Source organism: Danio aesculapii, chromosome 16, assembly GCF_903798145.1.
Source record: "Danio aesculapii chromosome 16, fDanAes4.1, whole genome shotgun sequence".
NCBI lineage: Eukaryota > Metazoa > Chordata > Actinopteri > Cypriniformes > Danionidae > Danio > Danio aesculapii.
Window position 1 is genome coordinate 12486237 of NC_079450.1, and position 14644 is coordinate 12500880.

General features: G+C 36.1%; 1 protein-coding gene across 1 annotated transcript in view; it reads left to right on the forward strand.

Annotated features, from left to right (window-relative positions):
* Positions 1-484: 484 nt before the first annotated feature.
* zfpm2a (zinc finger protein, FOG family member 2a) overlaps positions 485-14644 on the forward strand; it is a 438175-nt gene continuing 424015 nt past the window's right edge. Inside the window, exons 1-3 of the mRNA XM_056474689.1 lie at positions 485-1127; positions 6545-6714; positions 14252-14401. The gene's annotated coding sequence lies outside the window, so the exon portion shown is untranslated. The remainder of the gene's footprint in view (positions 1128-6544; positions 6715-14251; positions 14402-14644) is intronic.

The following is a 14644-nucleotide window of genomic DNA, read 5'->3' on the forward strand; positions in this document are numbered from 1 at the left end:
AAGTAAAAATTTTATTTAAATCTTCAAATCTTATTTTAATGCAAGTTAAAATGTAAAGCTTAAAAATTTATAGGAACATTATACATTTTACAACTATCCCAGTGTTAAACAGTTAAGTTTTACCATTTTTTAATTCATTAAGCTGATCTCCAGGTCTGATGGGATCATGTTTAGCTTAGCGAATCAGATTAGACCATTAGCATCTCCTTAAAAAAAATTACCAAAAAAAAGGTTTCTATTTAACATGTACTAAGACTGTAAGAAAATTAAATTTATTATTATAATTATTATTGCCAAAAAATGTTTTTGTTTATTGGCACCTGTGTTTATATATTTCACAAGTGCAGGACGGTTTTTCCTATTTACAACTATAATAATTGCACAATTGTGACTTGTTTTATTTCATACTTTAAACAAAATTTCATAATTAAAAATGAAAAACAATGTACACATTTAATTACAATTATTTTATTTATTATATTCATTCTAAGAATATATTATCAAAATTGTATAAATATTTGTAATAATTACAACCCAAGCTCATTCTGAATACGTACCCTACATTCACATTTCTGGAGAGCACCAAATACGTCCCAAGAGCTACATTTTTTTTGCAGTTTTAGTTTTCGCAAATCCACCAGAGGCCGCTGTGTATGCTTTTTGAGATCTCAAATTTCTTTCGCGAATGCCATTCGTGCCTGCTCCACTCGCGTAAATCCACAAGAGGCCACTGTCGACTGAATGATTTAACCGACTGACCGATCCTTCTACCCACCCCCTTCCCTAAACCCAACCAATAGTGTTTTAAAAAGCACCAATTGACCTGCCCACCGTCTTCCCTAAACTCAACCAACAGTGTTTTAAAAAACAAAGCAGAAAAAAAAGCCCTCACGGCAGCCTTATTTTTACTACGTTTTCATATTTTACCACATTCTCACCCTGTTATTTACTTGTTTATTTTAATTTTGTTGCTTCTGTTTTTGTCCTACCTGCCTTCTGGAACTGTTCTTCGGTGGACACGAACTCCGCCGTCACCACAGTCAACTCCGCTTTGTGCCTCAAATCCTCCAACGTATGCAACGAGCACTGGACAAACTGGTAACAGCGGGAAAGCCATCCATACGGAGGTAAGTGCAAAAAGGAACGGTGTCATACCGCCCTGTAGCTTTCATTGTAATGATGAAATGCAGCCATACGTTCATAATCCACGATCTCCAAAGATGTACATAGAAAATTATATAAAAAGTATATAGGGCTATGTTTTCAGAATGAGTATGTTGAATGATTAATAACAATAATGATGATGATAAAATATATTAATAATTATTAATAATAATATTAATATAATAATAATAATAGTAATAATAATACTACAACTACTACTACTACTACTAATAATAATAGTAATAATAAAAATAATAGTAGTACTACTACTACTACTACTAATAATAATAATAATAAAATAATATTAATGTCATATTATTAGTTTTTTTCCCAGAGATGGATTGTGGCTGGAAGGGCATCCGCTGCTTAAAACGTATTGGATAAGTTAGCGGTTCATTCCGCTGTGGCGACCCTGGATTAATAAAGAGACTAACCTGAAAAGAAAATGAATGAATGAATAAATTATTAGTTTTATTGCCTTGAATTTTTTTTTGTTAATTCTAATAATTATTATTGCCCATGCCCTTTTTTCCGACTTAAAAAGCAATATTAAAAACAAATGAATACGCATTTGAAATATTTAAAATAATCATTGATGATTTTGACATGCATTCTGAGTATTATAATTGCAGTATACACAAACAAGTTAATTATAGCTAGCGTACTATAGAAACTGTATTTTAATGTGACCTTAGTATAACAAAAGGGGGGTAAAAATCTAAACTTGAGCAGTTCGAAATGCGTGACGTTAAAGAAACACCTTTGTACCTTTTCATATTTGACCAGTGATCAGCATCTGAATAGGTGATTCATTTCTGTGTCTGTCATCCATCTGACAGAACATGAGGAATGAGGATGAAAGCGAGAAGTATCAGCTTCGCAGGATGCTGAAATGTAGCTCTGCAATCCCCATCGGGCTCATATTAATGAGGGTGCAGGCAAAGTTAACAAACTCGCATTAAGCACTAATGCATTCTTTAATTAATTAAGTGCTCATTTATAAATATCCAACACATCCTGTACACGTTCAATCTGACTTAACAATAACATATTAACGATTCCTGTTCCAGGCATGGCGTATTTAAATGTCAGCGATACTCCAACGGCTAGATAAACATACTCGGAAACTCTATTAGCGGCATTAGGTGATGTCTAGAGCAGCGCGAATTCCCCTGCAATTCGCTCATAATTACAATTAATTTCAACATTAATGTATGAACACAGGCATGGTGAATGTAGTGTAATTACTTGATTAGAATGCACAGTTCAAAGTAAAAACTGAGCAATTTCTGGCCATTTAGTGTAATCGTTTTGTAGTTATTGGACAGTTTTAACGCTCTTTCTTTGTCATGTTTTTTTTTACAGCAGTCCTGAATGATGCTTTTAAAGGGTTAGTGGACATTCTGTCATCACTTCTCACCCTTTTGCCATTCTAAACTATTATTAAATTTGTTCATATTTTGAAACAAATATGACGACTCACTGGCCACTTTATTAGGTACACCTGTCCAATTATTGTCAATGCAAAATTTATGATAATCCAATCACGTGACAGCAACTCAAACTCATTTAGGCATATAGACATGGTCAAGACGATCGCTGCAGTTCAAACCGAGCATCAGAATGGGGAAGAACGGTGATTTGAGTGACTTTAAATGTGGCATGGTTGTTGGTGCCAGACTGGCTGGTTTGAATATTTTCAGAAACTGCTGATCTACTGGGATTTTCACGCCACCGCCATCTCTAGGGTTTACAGAGAAGATCTGAAAAAGAGAAAATATCCAGTGAGCTGCAGTTCTGTGGGTGCAAATGCCTTGTTGATGCTAGAGGTCAGAGGAGAATGGCCAGACTGGTTAGAGCTGATAGAAAGGCAACAGTAACGCAAATAACCACTCGTTACAACTGAGGTATGCAGAAGAGCATCTCTGAATGTACAACACCATCAAACCGGGTGCCTATCCTGTCAGCTAAGAACAGGAAACTGAAGCTACAATTCACACAGGCTCAGGATAGTCAGTCTCCACTTTGCAACTCTCTGAATCCAATTGTTTGCAGTTTTTCCGGTTTTCCAATGACTCAAATAATCTAGTTAGAGCGAGTCTCTTGTGAACAATTCACAGACTCGCGTTGTGAAATTATCTTTTTTTTTTTTCTCTCCTCCGATGAATCATCTATTGAACTGCATCCCAATCATCACAAGTACTGGATAAGACCTATTGGAACCCGCATGGACCCAATTCTCACAGAAATCATTCAAGTTTGGTGAAGGAAAAATCATGGTTTGGGGTTACATTCAGTATGGGGGTGTGCGAGAGATCTGCAGAGTGGATGGCAACATCAACAGCCTGAGGTATCAAGACATTTGTGCTGCTCATTACATTACAAACCACAGGAGAGGGCAAATTCGTCAGCAGGATAGTGCTCTTTCTCATACTTCAGCGTCCACATCAAAGTTCCTGAAAGCAAAGAAGGTCAAGGTGCTCTAGGATTGGCCAGGCCCAGTCACCAGACATGAACATTATTGAGCATGTCTGGGGTAAGATGGAGGAGGCATTGAAGATGAATCCAAAGAATCTCGATGAACTCTGGGAGTCCTGCATGAACACTTTCTTTGCCATTCCAAGATGACTTTATTAATAAGTTATTTGAGTCCATTGCAGAGATGTATGGATGCAGTCCTCCAAGCTCATGAGAGTCATACACAATATTAATTCTTTTTCCACTCCCACCATGACTTTATATTCTATACTGTACATTATTTCTGTTAAGTGACAAGACTTTTTGTCTAAGAAAAGTCAGACTTTACTGTCCTAATCAAATAAATAAAAATCAAGGCATGATCATATTTTATTTTGGTAAAAATAAGCATAATCCAGACTTTTGTCAGGTAGTGTAGTGATTCACCAATTCAAATGATCTAGTCAGAGTGAATCTCTATTTACCCACTCACTACTTTAAATATTCTGGTCAGAGCAAGTCTTCAGTTAACCCTAACTACTCGCTGATTCAAATTATTTAGTTTAGAGCGAGTTATATACAGATTCTTCCGGAGAAAGACTTATTTGTTTATTTCGGCTAGAATAAAAGCAGTTTTAATTTTTTTAAGTTCAAAATTATTAGCCCCTTTTAAGCTACATATTTTTCGATAGTCTACAGAACTAATCATCGTTATTACAAGGCAAAGCATTAAAGTCATCATTCTTAGGTGTAATTTGCTTTCAAAGTATTTTTACAGTTCAGTTTTAGCGATCTTCATGTTTACAATTGTGCTCCCTTCGCAGTGGCACTTTGAAAACGTTGATGTCATTTTTAAACACAACCTCATGGCGAACGCTATAGGTGACCTATTATTTAAAAGTGGAATTTATGTTACGTCAGCAAAGCTTGTGAAAAACAAAAACATGGCATACGTATTGCTTTTATTTATAGTAGGTTATTTTTTAAATATCTGTACTGTATATGGACATGGGCCTGTTGGTTAGAACATTTCTGCAGTGGTTTTGCAGGTGTCAAATTGTAAAAGTAGACTTTTCAAAAACTAAAAAAATAAATAACAATATCCTACTTAATAATAATAATAATAATAATAATCGTCATCATCATTAATATTATTAATAATATTATTAAAGTGGGATTTTTTTTCAGTTTCCCTAATAAATATTAAGTTTAATTTCCTAATAAATAGCCTCATTATTTATTATTTATATGATTTATATACAATAATATTGGTAAAGGAAACACGGGCCCCTTTATGTGCCATTTACATATATTTCAATTAATATAGAAAAACGAGTGCATGTTTTATCCAAAACAATTATTGGCTTTTATTTTAAATGCATGTTTGTGTAAAACAATATAATCTGCACAAAGAAATATGGGATTCTTCTCTAAAGAAAGTACTTACTCCACCCCGTTTAGAGCATCATTATGGGCGTTTTGCATTATAAACTAACATGGTTCAAACAATGGATCTGCGACAGAAAAAACTTTGGGTTTTGGGAAAACATTGTCAATCTACATATTATTTTCCAAAACGATGCATCGCTCTATGATAGTTCAACGCGAGTTTACGTCGTTGTTTGGGAAACTCACCCCCTGCCTAGTTAACCTACTTAACCTAGTTAATCCTTTAAATGTCACTTTAAGCTGTATAGAAGTGCGTTGAAAAATATCTAGTCAAATATTATTCACTGTCATCATGACAAAGATAAAATAAATCAGTTATTAGAAATGAGTTATTAAAACTATTATGTTTAGAAATGTGCTGAAAAATCTTCACTCCTTTAAACAGAACTTGGGAAAAAAATAAACAGGGGGACTAATAATTCAGGGTGGCTAAAAAGGCAACTTCAACTGCATATTCAAATATTTATAGCGATCATATCTCCTCTAAAAACTTTCAGTAAATCTCTTGATTTATGTTAATTTATTTTCTAAAATCTTTGAAGCATCAGAGTTTATATAGAGAGATTGTTATTAATGTTTACTTAAATAAGGATCTTGTGTGGACATCTTGTGTCAGTGTAGAGCTGTCAGTGTAAATGTTAGACCCCAACACACACGCACACACACACTCGCATACACACACACTGGTGGCACAGAGCTTTGAAAAGCGTGTTAATCTCTGAGGTGCATTAGAAAAGTACAGAGGAAGGAGATATCAAATGAAGCTCACATTAAAAAAAATAATAATAAAATTATATATATATATTATATATATAATATATATATATATATATATATATAGTATATTTTTTTTTTTTTTTTTTTTTTTCTGGGGTTTTAGCTGAAAATTATTTACAAAAAAAATAGTAGTAAAATTTAGATAAGCAAAAGCTCTATGCGGTGCTGTTTCCAGCTTTAGCCCAATGCGATGGGCTTCATGAGAAGGATAACATGATAAAGACGTGTTTGAACACATAATCTCTGAGCAAAGATTCCTCTGGGTTAAAAAAAAAATCACTTTATGCACATCCAAACCATGCTGTTTATCATATTTCATTTTTTTTTGTCTAAAGAACACTCCCTCACATTTGCTCTCACATGCTTAATACTGAGACAAAGACACATACGCATGGCTAAAATAATTGGCATGCATAGTCAGAATGTGACAATAAACCAAAACAACAACCCTCAGGATGTCAACAGCTCCGAAACTCGAAAAATAAAAGCAGCCCTGTTAATAAACGCTTGTTTTCCAGACAACATGCTTAACCGAGCTCTCTCGGAGTGGGTTTCAAACATCGTTTGAAATCAATCAGAATATTTTCCGCTCGTAGAAGAAGCGGCAGGCAGTCTGCGAAACAACCTCCTCACTGCAGAGGAACTTGACTTTGGCTTTGAGTTTTTCATGCAGCTGCCGCTTCTTTCTCTCCTGCAGGCGTCGTCTCTGTTTCCTGCCCAACGTGTTGTATGTGTGTGAGAGCTGAACAAAGCTGCGCTTGTTTACGTCAGGGTAATTGGTCATGGACGGGTCATTACCTGCAGCGAGAAAAGCGGAGACGAATGAAAAAGTGTAGCGACAATTCGTCCATCTGACTGACTGTTCAGGTAATTTTGAGCCACATGTGAAAACGCTGCATTGTTTTGCTTTTATAATTATTATTGTTGGTAATAAATAATTATATATAATATACATTTACTCACACATGTTTTTAAAATATTCCAGTACTGGTTTGTGGCTGGAAGGGCATCCACGGAGTCTTAAAAAGTCTTAAAATGTCTTAAATCTAAAAAAAATCAATTTTTTTGGCCTTAAAATGCCTTAAATCTACAAAATATTGTGGTCTTAAACCTTTTTTAACGGGTCTTAATTTTCCTTTGTTCAAGTATAGGGGAGAGCGGGGCACAAAGTAACACTTTTTGGTTTGGGCCAAATGATGAACAAAGTAATGAGGTTAGACAAACCATATTTTTACCAGCAACACACAAGCCTCTCCTACAAATGAGCACTGAAAGTATGACCGCCCGGACCTATGGTGTCCTGTGCAGTATTGTCAAAAGTGCCAGGAGTAAAAATGTTACTATTTACCCCCAAATGTACTAGACAGAGGCTTTATTGTAACACATGCTTAAAAAGCAGATTTCACACAGTTAATTTAAATCCAGATTACTTTATGTAGTATATTTCCTCAGTTACTCATTTTTTTTAATTCTACATAGCACAGCATGTTTATTTCTGATGTTCTCCCGTGAGCATCGCTCAAAACTTCGGGCTGCTGAGAGAAGCTGGCGAAAAACAAAAAAATCCTGAACAGCTCATAACATACCAAACTCTTCTGTCTTCTTTCTCGACTGAGGTTACTTCTGCAAAAGCAGACATACTTCCGTCAGAAAGTCAACAGTGCCACCAATCCTCGCTTGCTTTTTAAAACATTTTCATCCCTCCTTCACCCTCCTCCTCCACCCGCATCCTCCACACTCACTACTGATGACTTTGCTACATTCTTTTATACCAAACTGCAAAATCAGTGCTCAATTTGCTGCACCTACAACAAACACGCAAGATACAACCACCAACACACCACACACGCTCACCTCTTTCTCCCAGCTCTCTGAGTCTGAGGTGTCCAATCTCGTGCTATCAAGCCATGCAACCACCTGTCCGCTAGAATCCCATTCCCTCTCATCTCCTACAAAGCCATTTCTCCTGCAGTCATACCAACACTGACTCACATAATTAACACATCTCTTGACTCTGGTCTATTCCCTACTTCATTTAAGCAGGCTAGGGTAACCCCTCTGCTAAAGAAACCCAACCTGGATCAACGCTACTTGAAAACTACCGACCGGTATCCCTGCTTCCATTCATGGCCAAGATTTTGGAGAAAGTAGTGTTCAATCAAGTCCTAGACTTTCTTACTCAAAACAACCCTCATGGACAACAAGCAATCTGGCTTTAAGAAAGGCCACTCAACTGAGACTGCCCTGCTCTCGGTCGTGGAGGACCTCAGACTGGCTAAAGCAGACTCTAAATCATCTGTCCTCATCTTGCTGGATTTATCAGCTGCTTTTGACACTGTAAACCACCAGATCCTGCTATCTACGCTTGAGTCACTGGCGTCACAGGCACTGTTATTCAATGGTTCAGTTACCTACCTCTCGGACAGGTCATTCAGGGTGTCGTGGAGGGGAGAGGTGTCCAACCTACAGCATCTAAACACTGGGGTACCTCAGGGCTCTGTGCTTGGACCACTTCTCTTCTCTATCTAACACGGCATCTTTAGGAACAGTCATCCAGAAACATGGTTTTCCTACCACTGCTATGCTGATGACACCCAGCTATACCTCTCTTTCCACCCTGATGATCCCTCGGTTCCAGCTCGCATTTCAGCCTGCCTGTCAGACATTTCACTCTGGATGCAAGATCATCATCTCCAGCTTAACCTCATGAAAACGGAAATGCTTGAAGTCTCTGCCAACCCGACCCTTCACCATAACTTTTCAATCCAGATGTATGGAGCAACCATCACTGCATCCAAAATGGTAAAAAGCCTTGGAGTTACGATTGATGACCAACTGAACTTCTCTGACCACATTTCTAGAACTGCCCGATCTTGCAGATTCGCACTCTACAACATCAGAAAGGTCCGACCCTTCCTATCTGAACATACAGCTCAACTCATTGTTCAAGCTCTTGTCCTCTCCAAACTGGACTATTGCAACTCTCTGCTAGCCGGGCTACCAGCTAGTTCTATCAAACCTCTTCAGCTGCTTCAGAACGCAGCAGCACGAGTGGTCTTTGATGAACCCAAAAGAGCACATGTCCTCCGCTACTCACCCGTTTGCACTGGCTTCCAGTTGCTGCCCGCATCAAATTCAAAGCTCTGATGTTTGCTTACAAAGTGACCTCTAGCTGTGCTCCTTCGTATCTGCTCTCACTTCTGCAGATATATGTGCCCTCCAGAAACTTGCGTTCTGTGAATGAACGTCGCCTCGTTGTTCCATCCCAAAGAGGGAAGAAATCACTTTCCCGAACTCTCACATTCAATCTGCCCAGTTGGTGGAATGAACTCCCTAACTACATCAGATCAGCCGAGTCACTTGCTGTCTTCAAGAAACGACTAAAAACACAACTGTTTAGTCTCCACTTTTCCTCCTAATCTGCAATTGCCTCTCTGGCTATACCACTAACTGAGCCCTCTTTCTCTCTCTCTCTCTCTCCCTCTCTCTCTATTAAAAAAAAAAAAAAAAAAAAAAAAAAATTTCTACTAATGTTTTGCTTCTCTTAGACTTTTACACGCCTGAAACTTGTCTATAGCGCTTGTTCACTGCTGCTCTTATAGTTGTGCAAATTGCTTCCTGTCCTCATTTGTAAGTCGCTTTGGATAAAAGCGTCTGCTAAATGACTAAATGTAAATGTAAATGTAAATTTATCTCATGGATAACACATTTGGATTTATTTGCTTATTATCCATTATTATATAATGCATTATTTGCATTATTAGAAATAGTATTGTATTTTTCTATTAAAAATATTTTCTATTTAAAAACAATTTTATTTAAAAAGTTCTCAACATTACACTCGAGATTCAACAATTATTTTGTTAGTTTAACTTGGTGTCCCAACAGTGTGTGGCTTATTTGTAACACCCTGTTACAAATAACCTTGCTGTGTTAAGTTTTCCTCAACTGGCTAGGCAGTCACTGTGTGTTTTTTTACCCTCTTGCAAAATGGTTCCACACTTTTAGCCTAGAAGACGCTTATTACAACAATATAAGAATTTTTGTACATACTTTCACAGATTTTTTTTTTTTAATAAACAAAATATAATTTATAACAAAAAAAAAAAAAATACTTTTATGCTTCAAAAATGGTTCCTCCTGTATTTCACATCCAAATTTGGATGAACTTTTTCAATAATTGGCAGGAAGACGTGTGCCGACACTGTAGTGGAAACCTCGGAAGGCATGCCTTGGTTAACCCTAAGCAATACCTTAAAACTCTGTGTTACATTTTACCCCGTACATTACTTTGTGCCCTCGTGCTCCCCTAGCTACCCAATCTGGCCATCAACACCCATACAATCAACAGCAAATCGATCTCAATACAATTATTTACAATTAGCCTTTAGTTACTTTTCTTAAAGTAACATTTGCTTAAATGTTCTTCATTTATTTATTGCTGAAGATACTGACCCAACCTATATTATTTTGTATTATTATTAAATTATTATTTAATAGTAATTTATTATTGTATTGTTAAATGTATGAAATTATAATGATTTTTGATTGGGCAAGTGAAAATCTTTTCCAACTGGGATATTTGAAAAAAAAAATCCTTAGCAAAAATCCCTGTATAAGTTTAAATTTCATTCATAATGGTATTAAAAGTCTTACATTTAACTTGGTAAAACTTGCAGAAACCCTGATAACATATGCTGGAATAGTTGGTGGCTCATTTGGTTGTGGTGACCCCTCATAAATAAAGGACTAAGCCAAAGAGAAATGAATGAATGAATGTTATAAACTATGAAATATGCATTACTGATTACTTAAATATTATATATATATATATATATATATATATATATATATATATATATATATATATATATATATATATATATACATACACTACAAATAATCTTTTCTCATGAGCTTTATGGTGTTTTCAAAATGTTATTTATCATGATATTAGTGTGGGTGTAATTGTTATATTTTTATTATTAGATATTGAAATATTTTATATTAACATGCAAAAATAAAAACTTTTAGTTTTGTCTTGTTTCAAGTCCAAACATTTTTAAAAAAGTTCAATTAATAAGCCTTGTTTATGACAAGTAAAAATATTGTTTTGTTTTCAGAAGTATTAAGTCAAATTAAATGAGGTTTTTCTTGAAACAAGGTAAAATATCTGGCAGTGTGGCTAAATAAGGGCGGCACGGTGGCTCAGTGTTATCACTGTCAGCAAGAAGGTTGCTGAGTGTTTTCCCTGTGCGTGTTTTGTTTCCGTTTTATTTTGATTCAATAAACCAGTAAGACTGCATTTGGATCCTCACATTTGTTTCACTCCTTGAACAACACGTCAGATGTGACAATTATATGTATTTCAATTATACAAATATAATAATTACTGCAAACTAATAAATAAAAATATATAAATAACATTTTGAGTGAAATAAAAGTAAAACACCATAAAGCTCATTAACATGTTTTTACTATTTTCATCTTAAGTTATCTTAATGTGTATACAAGATTTTAATATTTAAACGTTATTATGTACATATTAGGTTTGAGAGCAACAGTAAATGTGAAAATGATCAGAAAATTCTCAATTTAACTTCACATAAAGCTGTTTATGGCTTCTGATATTTTTGCATGCACGGTTCATAAGTATGTTTTTTATTTATTGTATTTATTTATAAATACTTCTATATTGTTGTATGTATTCATTATTTATTGGGGAAGCCTCTAGTCACTATGAACAGCTTGAAGATCTATTATATATTTTTTATTTAATTATTAAAATAATTACATGTAATGGACATGACAGTAGAGTTTAAAATTCAAAGTGTAACAATAAAACCAACCCAGGCTCATTCTGAAAACGTACTGATAAATAATTTTATAGAGAGCTTCAAATTAGTCTACTTTTTTTTGCAGTTTTGCAAATCCACCAGAGGGCCGCTGTCTACGCTTTTTCAGATCTCAAAATGTTCTCGCGAGTGCCGTTCAACGACTGCTCTTTTTTCGCGTAAATCCACCAAAGGCCGCTGTCGACTGACTGATTGACTGACCCACCCTCCTCCTTCCCTAAACCCAACCAACAGCACCAGCACCTACCCACTTCCCTAAATCCAACTGACAGTTTTAAAAAGCAATCCAGAAAAAGAAAAGCCCTCGCCTGATTTTTACCACATTTTCAGATTTTACCACATTTTCAGCCTGTTATTTGCTTGTTTATTTTATTTTTGCATATGTTTTTGTATTATCTGCTTTCTGGAACCGTTCTTCACTGGACTCGAACCCTGTCATCGTGGTCAACTCCTCTCTGTGTCATAAGTCTGCCAATGCACATAAAGAGCTATAATCAAACTGCTAACAATGGGAAAGCCGCCCATGTGGAGATAAGCGGTCAGCTGGTAAGTGTGAAAAGGAACAGCGTCACACCACCCCGTAGTCTTTGTTTTAAAGACAAAATGCAGCCATACATTCTTCTGGCTACATAATTCGCGATCTCCAGAAATTTATATAGGACTACATTTTCAGAATGAGTCCATGTTGCAATGCAACAAAACTTTTTATTTATTTGTTTATATAACTATTTAATGAATGCATTCATTTGAAATGAAAACCTTTTTAACCATTTTAAATTTCTTTACTAGCCAATTTCATGTGTTCTTGCTAAATAAAAATATTGGTTTATTTTAAAAAAGTTAAAAAATAAAGATAGATCACTAAACCCAAAACTTTTAAAACAGTTTGTGCATCAGAGATTTGATTCACTTAAAGAGATAGTTCACACCAAAGCCAACCCAGGCTAAAATCTTACCTCTATATACATTTCTGGTAAATACCAAATATGTCCCAGGAGGTATGTTTTTTTTTATTTTTTTTTGCGAATCCACCAGAAGCCGCTGTGAATAGTTTTTGCGATCTCAAATTTTCTCACGAATGCCAAACAGACCTGATATTCTCTCGTAAATCCCTAGAGGCAACTGTTGACTGACTGTTGACTGACTTGAATGACTGACTGACTCCACCCCCCTCCTTCCCTAAACCCAACCAATAGCGTTTTAAAAAGCACAGATTGACCCGAAAAACCCACTTCCCTAACCCAACCAACAGTTTTAAAAAGCAATCCAGAAAAAGTAAAGCCCTTGCATGATTTTTACCACGTTTTACCACATTCTCACCCTGTTATTGTTTTTGTCTTATCCGCTTTCTGGATCCGTTCTTCGCTGTGACTCAACCCCGTCATCACAATCAACTCCTCTCTGCGTCTCAAGTTCACTGACGTACAACGGTGAACTAACTGGACAAACTGGTAACAGCCGGAAAGAGCCCATCCATAGGGAGGTAAGCGGTCAGCTGGTAAGCGCGAAAAGGAACGGAGCATTCGTAGCATTCGTTTTAAAGACGAAATGTAACCATACGTACTTCTTGCAGAAATGTATATACGGCTACGTTTTCAGAATGAGCCTAGGTTTGCAACAAGGTTTAAAAATAGTGAATCTTCATTTTTTTAGGTGAACTACCACTTTAATGGGAAATAATTCATACTTATACACTGTAAAAAGGATCCGTAAATTAGTTTTCCATATTATTATGTGAGTCATGTTTTTATTTAGTATTTTCCCCCTTTTATTTATGCTTTTGAATTCCATTGTGGGTCCTCAATCTTTCTTCCATCAACTTTTAACCTTGAAAAGTTGGAAAAAGGTGACTTATTAACATTTTTGATAGTTTAAAGTGATGTATTGTCTGGGTTGGTAAACTGCCAGTACATTTTCTGCTATCTTAAAGACTTATTTCTCTATTCATTATGTCTTATATATTATTTCAAACTACTAAATTGTCAATAAAAAGTCACTTGCTAATCTGAAGAGTTCAAAGCAATCAAGCTCCCATAATGCAATTCACAACCATTAATAAACAGAAAACACTTGTGAATTTTTACAGGGTATACAGTATATTTCCAGCAAAGAGCCTTTATTATGTATCAGAAATATCAGAGGAGTCATAAAGCTATAATCCTCTCTATATATCTCCTCTGTTGGTGTCTGGGTGATGAAGAGCATGTGTCGTGATTGGAGAAGCTCTTCCTCATCCACCGCTCCTCTTCCTCGGTGTGTCTGTCGGGCAGGCGAGGGCGATTGCGTTCCCCTCCCGCTCCCGCTCCTCCTGTCCGCCTGTGGGACCTGCTCCGTAGGCTTTCATCAGCTGCCATTTTCACCAGCATGCAGTAATTTCATGGCTCATTGCAAGCGCTGAAAACCTTTGAAACTGCAAATGTTAACTTTTGCCTGGCCCCGAGCCATTTAGAAAGCGATTAATTCGGCAAAACAGACGTGAGCCACTTTTCTCCTCCCAAGTTTTTTCGCAATAATTTTCCGACCCTTTCTATCTGGGATTTGCATTGCAGGGAAGTCGCAGGACAAGGATAATAACCGCTCCTGTTAATTGTGGGTTTTGGTGGAGGAGACACAAGGCCCGGTCTGATCCGACACAGTCTAGAAGAGCGAGAACGGGGTAGAGATTCAGATCAAGAATCTGAAAATCTCCCTGTCAGAAGGTGAAGTGACCACATTTTTTTTCTTTTTTGATTTTTTGGGGACTTAAAAATCCCCATGAATTCTTTGCTGTCCATATTTATTATACGTATTTTAAAGTGACATTAAATATTTAAACAAGATACTCATTAAGACCAAATTATTAGCAGTCCTGTGAAATTTCAATTCATTTTAAAGCTATTTTCCAATTGCTGTTTAAGGAGATGTTTTTCAACACATTTTTAGGGTTAGGGTTACTATTTATT